Genomic DNA, 12019 nt, shown 5'->3' on the forward strand with positions numbered 1-12019 from the left:
ATCTACAGATTCAATGCAATCCCTATCAAATTACCAATGGCATTTTTTACGGAGCTAGAACAAATCATCTTAAAATTTGTATGGAGACACAAAAGACCCCGAATAGCCAAAGCAGTCTTGAGGCAAAAAAATGGAGCTGGAGGAATCAGACTCCCTGACTTCAGACTATACTACAAAGCTACAGTAATCAAGACAATATGGTACTGGCACAAAAACAGAAACATAGATCAATGGAACAAGATAGAAAGCCCAGAGATTAACCCACGCACCTATGGTCAACTAATCTATGACAAAGGAGGCAAAGATATACAATGGAGAAAAGACAGTCTCTTCAATAAGTGGTGCTGGGAAAACTGGACAGCTACATGTAAAAGAATGAAATTAGAATACTCCCTAACCCCATACACAAAAATAAACTCAAAATGGATTAGAGACCTAAATATAAGACTGGACACTATAAAACTCTTAGAGGAAAACATAGGAAGAACACTCTTTGACATAAATCACAGCAAGATCTTTTTTGATCCACCTCCTAGAGTAATGGAAATAAAAACAAAAATAAACAAGTGGGACCTAATGAAACTTCAAAGCTTTTGCACAGCAAAGGAAACCATAAACAAGACGAAAAGACAACCCTCAGAATGGGAGAAAATATTTGCAAATGAATCAACGGACAAAGGATTAATCTCCAAAATATATAAACAGCTCATTCAGCTCAATATTAAAGAAACAAACACCCCAATCCAAAAATGGGCAGAAGACCTAAATAGACATTTCTCCAAAGAAGACATACAGACGGCCACGAAGCACATGAAAAGCTGCTCAACATCACTAATTATTAGAGAAATGCAAATCAAAACTACAATGAGGTATCACCTCACTCCTGTTAGAATGGGGATCATCAGAAAATCTACAAACAACAAATGCTGGAGAGGGTGTGGAGAAAAGGGAACCCTCTTGCACTGTTGGTGGGAATGTAAATTGATACAGCCACTCTGGAGAACAATATGGAGGTTCCTTAAAAAACTAAAAATAGAATTACCATATGACCCAGCAATCCCACTACTGGGCATATACCCAGAGAAAACCGTAAGTCAAAAAGACACATGCACCCGAATGTTCATTGCAGCACTATTTACAATAGCCAGGTCATGGAAGCAACCTAAATGCCCATCAACAGACGAATGGATAAAGAAGTTGTGGTACATATATACAATGGAATATTACTCAGCCATAAAAAGGAACGAAATTGAGTCATTTGTTGAGACGTGGATGGATCTAGAGACTATCATACAGAGTGAAGTAAGTCAGAAAGAGAAAAACAAATATCATATATTAATGCATGTATGTGGAACCTAGAAAAATGGTACAGATGAGCCAGTTTGCAGGGCAGAAGTTGAGACACAGATGTAGAGAATGGACATATGGACACCAAGGGGGGAAAACTGCGGTGAGGTGGGGATGGTGGTGTGCTGAATTGGGCGATTGGGATTGACATGTATACACTGATATGTATAAAATTGATGCCTAATAAGAACCTGCAGTATAAAAAAACAAACAAAACAACTAATACTAAACTTTCATTGGGTTATTTGTATGGAAATATGTTAATATAAATGTTTCAGACATTACATGAAATTCCTAAAAATCTTATATTTGTATTTGTATGGAAATATGTATGGAAATATGTTAATATAAATGTTTCAGACATTACATGAAATTTCTAAAAATCTTATATGTTCTGGTATAATGTTATAAGTAATAATCCTAGTTATTACTTTAAAATGTATATCTCAGAAATAACTAATTTTCTTGTCAACTGCATTATTATGAACTTTCACCAAATCTTTTACCGTGGTCATTTTTAAGTCTTTTGTCATTTACAGACAGTTCTGGGTGTACTCTGATGATTTTGCAGATATGTTTCTATAAAAGGGTTTCATCTTCAAGAAATTCATGGAAAAGACTCTGACAAGTACAGGTTTCTGGTAACTGACTGTACTGCTGAACTGAATGAATAAGCATTTTCAGAACTCTGATGAAAAACTGATGAACTCATAAAAGTGCTAACAAAAGATCAAGATGAAAAAAAAACAATTAATTACATGGGACTGAGTGAACTGATGAGGATGAGTATAATTTTTGTGACTTTCTCTCTGAATTAAAAAAAAAAATCCCACAAGGACTCAGAGGCAAAGAATATACAAATCAATTTTCACTGCAAAGTAAAGGAGCTGTTACAGTGGGGGATTACTGGACTGAATGTCAATATTATGACATAGTATGAGTGTGTTTCATGTTTGGTAATTGCAATCATTGTTGCTTTTGTTGTGGTCATCCATGTACAATGCTTGGTGTCAGTCTATTTATCTCTTGTAAAAATAAAATACAGTGTGTGTGTGTGAAAAAAAAAAAAAGAAAAAAGAAAATACAGGAAGTAGAAACATGTATAAACATGTTACATGGAGACACAGAGGTAAACACCAAAAGATCAAGTTGAAAAATTCAAAGTGGTTGCCACTTGGAAGCAGGAAGTGGGATGGTAGAAGCTTAATAGAGTCATTAGAAACTTCAAGCTTTGGGCCAGCCTTTCCATAAATAACAACCTCAAATAAAGGGAGGAAAGGAAAAGGAAGTGAAAAAATAATAAAATCTGGAAGAATATAACGAAAAACGATTCTATGCCTTTCTCTATGGCTTGAATATGTAACAACGAAGGTATATCATATTTATAATAAAAGACATTTTAAAAATTAAGTATATACATAAATAAACAAGTAATGCACAAACACACTGGCCTAAACAGCCTATGGTATAGTGAACATATCATTATTAGCAGCTTTTGGAAACAAAACCTATTGTTCCTTTAGTTTTATCATTATGAGATTAACATTTTAAAAGGCAAAGAAGCATAAAGACATAGAAATTTTCTCCCACCGCTGTAAATACTATTCTTCTCTCATTGCCTTTCATGTGACAGTAACATGTTCTCCAATGATCACAGTGATTTGTGTACTTGAATAGTACTCTTACTTAATTGCCTGATTCTGCTCATGATACTTCTTTTAAAACTTAGACTAGTTTTCTGATATGGGGGGAATTTTCACATTCTCTAAATTTCACTTTTTTAGGTGTATTGAGTATCAGAAAGTTATAGTCTTCCTATCTTAATACAGACATAGACTTTGGAACATGACGAGACAGGTTTAAATACTAGCTCTGCCATTCAATAGCTGTGTAACTCTGCTCAGATTATATTGTATTTCTGAGTTTCAATTTCCTCATTTTAAAAATGGCAATTATAATGCCTACATTGTAAGTGTGTTATAAAGATTATAAATAATTTGTGTAACACAGTAGGTGCTCAGTAAATGATTACTTTTGCTATTAATTTAGGTTAGCTAGGAAAGGGAAAAAATGCATCTTATATCCAAATTTTCTAAAACATGATGTCTCAAATTGATAGAGATCATGCTTTTTTTGACATAAAATACAATGGAATAGTATTGGGGTGTTCTTCATGAACTGCAAACAGCCTGTTTTCTGTTTCCCACAGGAACTGCTTTGGGGATGCTTTTAGGACAGCCTGAGTGGCATATTGGTGGTACTAATGGTATAAAGTATTGATTTGGGTTTATACTAAATGCAATTTTATTTAAACAGGGGAACCCCCTCCCCCCACCCCCTCCAAATACACTCTCTGCATAAAGACAGAAATCTCCACAAAATATTGAGGGTAGAAGTAGGGAAGGGTGCATTTGTATGGGATGTTGACATCTTTTATCTATATAACTATGTATAAGTGAATAGAAAACTAAAACACTTTAAATCTAGATTTTGCTATTAAGGACAAATGATGAAAGCAGAAAGCTGAAGACCCAAAGCTGTCAGAAAAATCTGACTAAGCCTCATTAGTCATTTAAGAAATAAATCATAAATAGATCACAATAGAAAGGCTGTCGACTCTGAGGGACTGCTGAGCATACACTTTGGGCATCTTTGTGCATATTTAAAGTGATGAAAGGGAAAAAAACCTACAACCAAGATTACTCTACCCAGCAAGGATCTCATTCAGATTTGACGGAGAAATTAAAACCTTTACAGACAAGCAAAAGCTAAGAGAATGCAGCACCACCAAACCAGCTTTACAAAAAACGCTAAAGGAACTTCTCTAGGCAGGAACCACAAGAGAAGGAAAAGACTTACAATAACAAACCCAAAACAATGAAGAAAATGGTAATAGGAAAATACATATCGGTAATTACCTTAAATGAAATGGATTAAATGCTCCAACCAAAAGACATAGACTGGCTGAATAGACACAAAAACAAGACCCGTACATATGCTGTCTACAAGAGACCCACTTCAGACCTAGGGACACATACATACTGAAAGTGTGTTGATGGAAAAACATATTCCATGCAAATGGAAATCAAAAGAAAGTTGGAGTAGCAATTCTCATATCAGACAAAATAGACTTTAAAATAAAGACTATTACAAGAAACAAAGAAGGACACTACATAATGATGAAGGGATCAATCCACAAAGAAGATATAACAATTGTAAATATTTATGCACCCAACAAAGGAGCACCTCAATACATAAGGCAAATGCTAACAGCCCCAAAAGGGGAAATTGACAGTAACACAATCATAGTGGGGGACTTTAACACCTCCTTTCACCAATGGACAATTCATCCAAAAGGAAAATAAATAAGGAAACACAAGCTTTAAATGATACATTAAACAAGATGGACTTAATTGATATTTATACGACATTCCATCCAAAAAAAACAGAATACACTTTCTTCTCAAGTGCGCATGGAACATCCTCCAGGATAGATCTTCTCTTGGGTCACAAATCAAGCCTTGGTAAATTTAAGAAAATTGAAATCATATCATGTATCTTTTCCGACCACAACGCTATCAGACTAGATATGAATTACAGGAAAAAATCTGTAAAAAAAATACAAACACATGCACGCTAAACAATACACTACTTAATAACCAAGACATCACTGAAGAAATCAAAGAGGAAATAAAAAAATACCTAGAAACAACTGACAATGAAAACACAATGACCCAAAATCTAAGGGATGCAGCAAAAGCAGTTCTAAGAGGGAAGTTTATAGCAATACAATCCTACCTCAAGAAAAAAGAAAAATCTCAAATAAACGACCTAAACTTACACCTAAAGCAATTAAAGAATGAATAATAAAAAAAAACCCCAAAGTTAGCAGAAGGAAAGAAATCATAAAGATGAAATCAGAAATAAATGAAAAAGAAATGAAGGAGGGCTTCCCTGGTGGCGCAGTGGTTGAGAATCTGCCTGCCAATGCAGGGGACACGGGTTCGAGCCCTGGCCTGGGAAGATCCCACACGCCGTGGAGCAACTAGGCCCGTGAGCCACAACTACTGAGCCTGCACGTCTGGAGCCTGTGCTCTGCAACAAGAGAGGCCACGATAGTGAAGAGGCCCATGCACCGCAATGAAGAGTGGCCCCCGCTTGCCGCATCTAGAGAAAGCCATCGCACAGAAATGAAGACCCAACACAGCCAAAAATAAATATAAAAATTTTTTTTAAAGTTTAAAAAAAAAGAAATTAATAAAACAATGCATAAAGGCTGGATAGAGTGTGGAGAAAAGGAAACCCTCCTGCACTGTTGGTGGGAATGTACACTGATACAGCCATTATGGAGAACAGTATGGAGGTTCCTTAAAAGCTAAAAACAGAACTACCATATGACCCAGCATTCCACTACTGGGCATATACCCGGAGAAAACCATAATTCAAAAAGACACATGTACCACAATATTCACTGTAGCACTATTTACAATAGCCAGGACATAGATGCAACCTAAATGTCCATCGACAGATGAATATATAAAGAAGACGTGGCACATATACACAATGGAGTATTACTCAGCCATAAAAAGGAACAAAATTGAGTTATTTGTAGTGAGGTGGTTGGACCTAGAGTCTGTCATACAGAGTGAAGTAAGTCAGAAAGAGAAAAACAAATACCATACGCTAACACATATATATGGAATCTAGAAAAGTGGTACTGACGAATCTAGTGACAGGGCAGGAATAAAGACACAGATGTAGAGAACGGACTTAAGGACACAGGGGGAAGGGGAGACAGGGACGTAGTGAGAGAGTAGCACTGACATATATACACTACCAAATGTAAAATAGCTAGTGGTAAGCTGCCTCATAACACAGGGAGATCAGCTCGGTGCTTTATGTCCCCCAGAGGGGTGGGACAGGGAGTGTGGGAGGGAGGCTCAAGAGGGGGGGATATGGGGAATATATGTATACATATAGCTGATTCACTTTGTTGTAAAGCAGAAACTAATACAATGTTTTAAAGCAATTATACTCCAATAAACATGTATTTTAAAAACCCACACCATTGTAAATCAACTACACTTGAAGATATTTCTTTAGTGCAAAAAAATTTTAGAATGTAAGATTTATTGTGTGTGTGTACCACAGGTTCAATATATATGAATTATGTCAAATTGATTACATTGTTTTTCAAAATAAAGAATTTATGATACTTTATATCAGCCTCATAATATAAATGCAGAAAAACTATATTAATTTTCTCTAAAGTTCAGAAATAGCCATTTTGCTCATTCGGTATACTATAAACCACTAACTTTATTAAAAAGGAATTCGTGACCGACCTCTTCCTTCCAAAGAAATATTTCTCCACTTATACAATTTTAATAGAATGTTCCACCATGAGCTGACTTCCAACCTTAGAGACACGAGATTTGCATCCTGAAATCTCTTTCTTGCAAAAATGTCCAATTAGCATCCTAGCATTACAGAAAAGAAATTGCCTTTTTTCCAGATCTCAAATTCCATACAACTTTAGTCAAGACATCATGTATTTTTTTCACACACACACTGTATTTTATTTTTACAAGAGATAAATCAACTGACACCAAGCATTGTAAATGGATGAGCACAACAAAAGCAACAATGATTGCAATTACCAAACACGAAGCACACTCATACTGTGTCATAATATTGACATTCAGTCCAGTAATCCTCCACTGTAACAGCTCCTTTACTTTGCAGTGAAAGACATCATGTATTTTTATATTATCAGCACTCACCTGAGGTCTTTAAAAAATCAACAAAAACATAATTTTGTGTTCTCTTTCATTTATTCTGGTATAAGTGGTCATTTCTAAATGAAAGTATTTAAGTATCTTAACATCATCTTATAACATCATATTTCAAATGACTACCGTCTCTCCAAAGATGAAATATGAGGAACTCATAATTAGGCTCTCCGAAGTTTTACTCTCTGAATCTGTATTACCTTTCTGCTGAACTCCACACTGTTCATTATTCTGTGAGAATATTCTTTTTCTTGTATGGCCATCTCACATGCTTTTTCATTTCATGAAGTTTTTTCCTACAGTTTTATGCCTACTTTATTTCTGAGAAAATGCATTATTTCAGAGTGATATTTATAGACACAAAGACTTCTCTATAATTCCCTCAGAGTTTCAAGAACTCCTTCTTTTTTTTTTTTAATACCTAGATTCTGAAGCTCTCCACAAAGCATTACTAAACTTGCATTTACATAAGTATCTACATATTAATCACACATTAATGCATTTACAATTGTATTATGATTTATTGTTAATTTTGGAGCATAAACGTAGCTGTCCTATTTACCACCCTCTTGGAAATCACTTTAATATTTGCATTTAGGACTTGAAAGAGAATGGATAAATAAAAACCTGAAGAATATGCAGATACAATTTATATATTTCTCATAAAATTAGGTGATTATCTAAACTTTATCCAGAAAAAAGAAGAGCCCAGATACTCTGCAGGCATGATACTCGAGAATGTATGGTCTTCTAGCAGAAAAACAGGCAGTAATCCATGTGGCAGAGTTTACCTGTGACCAGCTGGGGTTAGTGACCTATGCATTCCTTACATGCAACATATCAGGAGTGGAAAAAGGAAATTTGTCAGTTGTGGCAATAAGTATAATGAAGTTTTGTAGCAGGTCATGCTCATATATTCAACACAGGTACAATCAAAATTTTGCTCAATTCTGATAAATCTAAGTCTATATCTGTTACCATGTCTTTAACGAGGAAATGTCATAACTGACTCACCAAAAAGAAAAAAAGTGTGTTGTTTGTTTGTTTGTTTTAATTAGAGTCACGGTGAGTAAGACGTAGCTCAGAACAGCTAATGTGACTTAGTGATTCTCTCATCAGGAAATACAGTTTCTACTTCCCTGTTTATTCTCCACACCCTGTAGTCAGTAAAGTTTCAATGAAAGATAAATCTACAGGGTGAAAAGAAAAATAAACTTACATGTGTGGATAAGATCATTTTGACTGGCTTTACCACGTATGTCAGTGTTTCTGGGGATGGACACAAGCCAGAGCTCCCTACTCTGACATTTTCACTGATGACATTCCCCATGATCCTCAATTTGAAAGTGGATAAAAATGTTTTCTATGTTTTCTTCTTTAAGAAATTAAATAAGGAATGCTTTCTAGACATGATCCTCTAATGATTTTCAGTCAGTGGTCATCAACGGAGGAAAAGCACAGAATCTCATCCCCACAGAAGGGTGACATTCAGTCAGGTAAGAAAATTCTCCCCGAAATCAGAGCTTCATCTTTAACATGCAATCAAAGGCTTTCACAGGTTCTTCATCACTCTGCACTCAGCCCTACCATAAGGGATTGGCTCTGAGAATCTCACATCAGATGACTGACAAACATGTCATAGGACACTGATCTGGTACCAGATCCTGCCTCTCTTAATGATCTCCCGCAGGGACATTGGAATATTCTAGGATATTTCCTGGAGCCCTCTATTCTACACAGGTACACTTCCAAGTAGAAACAGAAGCTTGGATTCTCACTGGGACCCCTGCTCTGTCCAACCAACCTCTCTAGAAATATGATGTTCTAATCTCTCCTGATTAGAACATTTCAAGGTCACTCCCCGTGCTAATTTAGTAAAGAGAAAAGAGAAACAAGAAAGAGCAAACTATGCAGGGAGCAATATATAAGATTCCTTTACTTAATGTATTTATCTGATATACCCAAATATTAAGAAATATAGATTCATTTCATAATGGTCAAGAAAAGAGGAGGAGGAACCTCCATGCCAACAGTATATATAAAATGGGATCAATATTGCATAAGCTCCAGCTTAAGCTTAGCTATGAGGTACTAACTCTTCTCATAAAGAAGCAATAGTTCTCCATCATTTGAAGCACACTGAGGACTCAGACAGCTGGACACTGAGGGTGTAGTCTCCTCACTCGAATTCTGTACCTGCATCACAGAGCCATGAAATATTCCCAAAGAATTATTAAGGATGAGGAGGGGAGCCGAAATGAAAACGATGAACCCATAGTCTGTCCTACCATCTGTTCTGCTGGATATTACCACCATCTTGGCCCAATATGACCTTCCCACTTCTCTCTGGGCCTCCCTACTTTCCACCTCCATCCTCTCATTATATCTTACCTACACTTGGGAACGATTCTAGTTGTTCCACTTATCTTTATCAACAAGTAATTCAAATAGCAACTGTGTATATAACTCCTTAGAAACCTCAGGTCTGACTCAGTAATAATACATGACCTTCGAAGTCCACAGTTTTCCTAATTCCTTTTATTTATTTTTTTCTAATTTCCATGTACTTACACTCTTAAGACCTCCACTGTTCTCAGGTTCGTCTTCCCTGCAAAATCTGTCAACCTAGACATAGACTTAAGTACCAACCTCTAATTATCTCCTAGGGAATCCAGTTTTTAAAAAAGCCTCAGCAAGCCTTATGGACTTTATTAAAGACTCTTTAAGATAACCCATGGGAGATAGCAGTGCACCCATAGATATCTATTTAATACACCCTCAGAGTAATTTTTTTTTATAAAGACTCTTCTGGCCAATGAAGACTCTCAGTTCTTCTTCTTCAACATATGCAGTGTCTCACCCTTCTGATTACTCTCTGCTCTATCCCAGGTCCACTCCCTTTCCTGATATTACATTCTTTCCCAATTGTGTATGTTGGTAAAATCAAATAACATAAAATATAACATGTTAATTATTATAAAGTGCACCGTTCAGTGATATTAAATACGTTCATATTATTGGGCGATCAACATCACCATTTATCTTTCTAATTCTTTTCTACATTTTAAAACTTTAACTCTGTATCCTTTAAACATAACTTTCCTTTCTGTTCCATAACCACCTGAAAAGCATCATTACCCTCCCAATTTCTATGGTTTTGACTACACTAAGTACCCCATATAATTGAAATAAGTAGTTGTATTGTTATGACTCACTAAAAGTCACAAAAATGGCATTTTTGGTAGCTCAATTTCCTCAAGATTCATCCATGTTGTAGCATATTTCTAGATCTTTTCCTTCTTAAGGCTGAATAATATTGTATTATATGGGTATACCACACTTTGCTTATCCAGGAACTAGTGGATGAACACTTAGGTTGCTTTCATATTTTAGCTACTCTGATTATTACTGCTCTAAACACTGGAGTACAAATATTTCTTTAAGACCCTGATTTCAATTCCTTTGGGTATTCCTCATAGTAAAATTCTTGGATCATGTAGTAATTCTATTTTTCAATATCTGAAAAATTGCCATACTCTTTTGCAAAGCAGCTGTATCATTCTACATTCCCACTGACATAGCACAATGGTTCCAACTCCCTCACATCCTCACCAATACTTGTTTTCTGCTTGTGTATGTGTGTGTGTGCTTGTGTGTGTATGCATGCACACAAATATATAAACATGCATTTAGTGATATGGAGCATCTATTCAAGTGCTTAGTCATTTGTACATCTTTTTGAAGAACCATCTACTCAAGTCTTTTATCCATTTTTGAATCAGGGTGTTTGCTTTTTGTTGAGGTGTAGGAGTTCTCTGTATATTCTGAATAGACATCTCTTGTCAGATACATGGCTTTCAAATATTTTCTCCCATCTTGTGGGTTGCCATTTTATTCTGTTTACATTTCTTTGATACACATTTTTTTTTAATTATGTACTGCAAATTGTTAATTTTTTTCTCAGCTGTACCTTTGTTGTTCCTTCGTTTCATATTGAGGAAAACACTGCCAATCCAATGTCATGAAGCCCTTGTCCTGTGTCTTCTTCTAAGACTTTTTATTTTATTAGGTCTTATATTTAGTTTCTTGATACGTTTTCATTAATTTTTGCATATGATGTTAGGTAAGGGTCCATCTTCCTACTTTGCATGTTGACAACATGACTTCTCAGCACCATTTGTTGAAAATACTATCCTTTCTACTTTGAAAAGTCTTGGCAACTTGTCAAAAATCATTTGGCCATATATCAGGGTTTATTTCTGGGTGTTCTATTCTATTCTGTTGGTCTTGAATAAGGGAGAAAATAGTATAACCTATCCAGGTTGATGAAGAACATAAAGAAAGACCAGGACTGAGAATTAGGAGGGCAATATAAAACAGCAGGGAGTAAAAGACAGTGTGAGAGAAGATCTTGTATTTGCGAGTTCATGGAAATAGGATCATGCTAAAACCACTAAACGCCTGACTTTGAACAATACGGTAAATGTGCTAGCAAGAAAAGTAACACTTACCCATCTCTGGGAAATATAGTATGGGCATAAAGATAAACTACACACAAATATAGTAAACAGGGAAGGGTTTTCATGGTGTGAAAATATTGTGGGATTTGAAATACAATTTACTTCTGTTCTACCATTGTCTCTAAAATTTATCAAAGTGTGTATACAAGCAATTCCAATTCTGGTAATGTGCTTGACAGGTTTATATATGAACTTCAGCAGACCAGTAAATGTACATTCATAGTAGGACTGTTCCCTAAACCAAAAAACAAAACTCAAAAACTGGAAAGACTAGAGTTCACTTTGTCAACACACATAAAGATGCAATGATGGTTAACGGTCCGAAAACAGAAGGTGTGAGCATGGGTGTAAGAGGTTAAT

The sequence above is a fragment of the Balaenoptera physalus genome, assembly GCF_965194825.1.
Source record: "Balaenoptera physalus genome assembly, contig: HAP1_SCAFFOLD_1612, whole genome shotgun sequence".
In the NCBI taxonomy this organism is placed as follows: domain Eukaryota; kingdom Metazoa; phylum Chordata; class Mammalia; order Artiodactyla; family Balaenopteridae; genus Balaenoptera; species Balaenoptera physalus.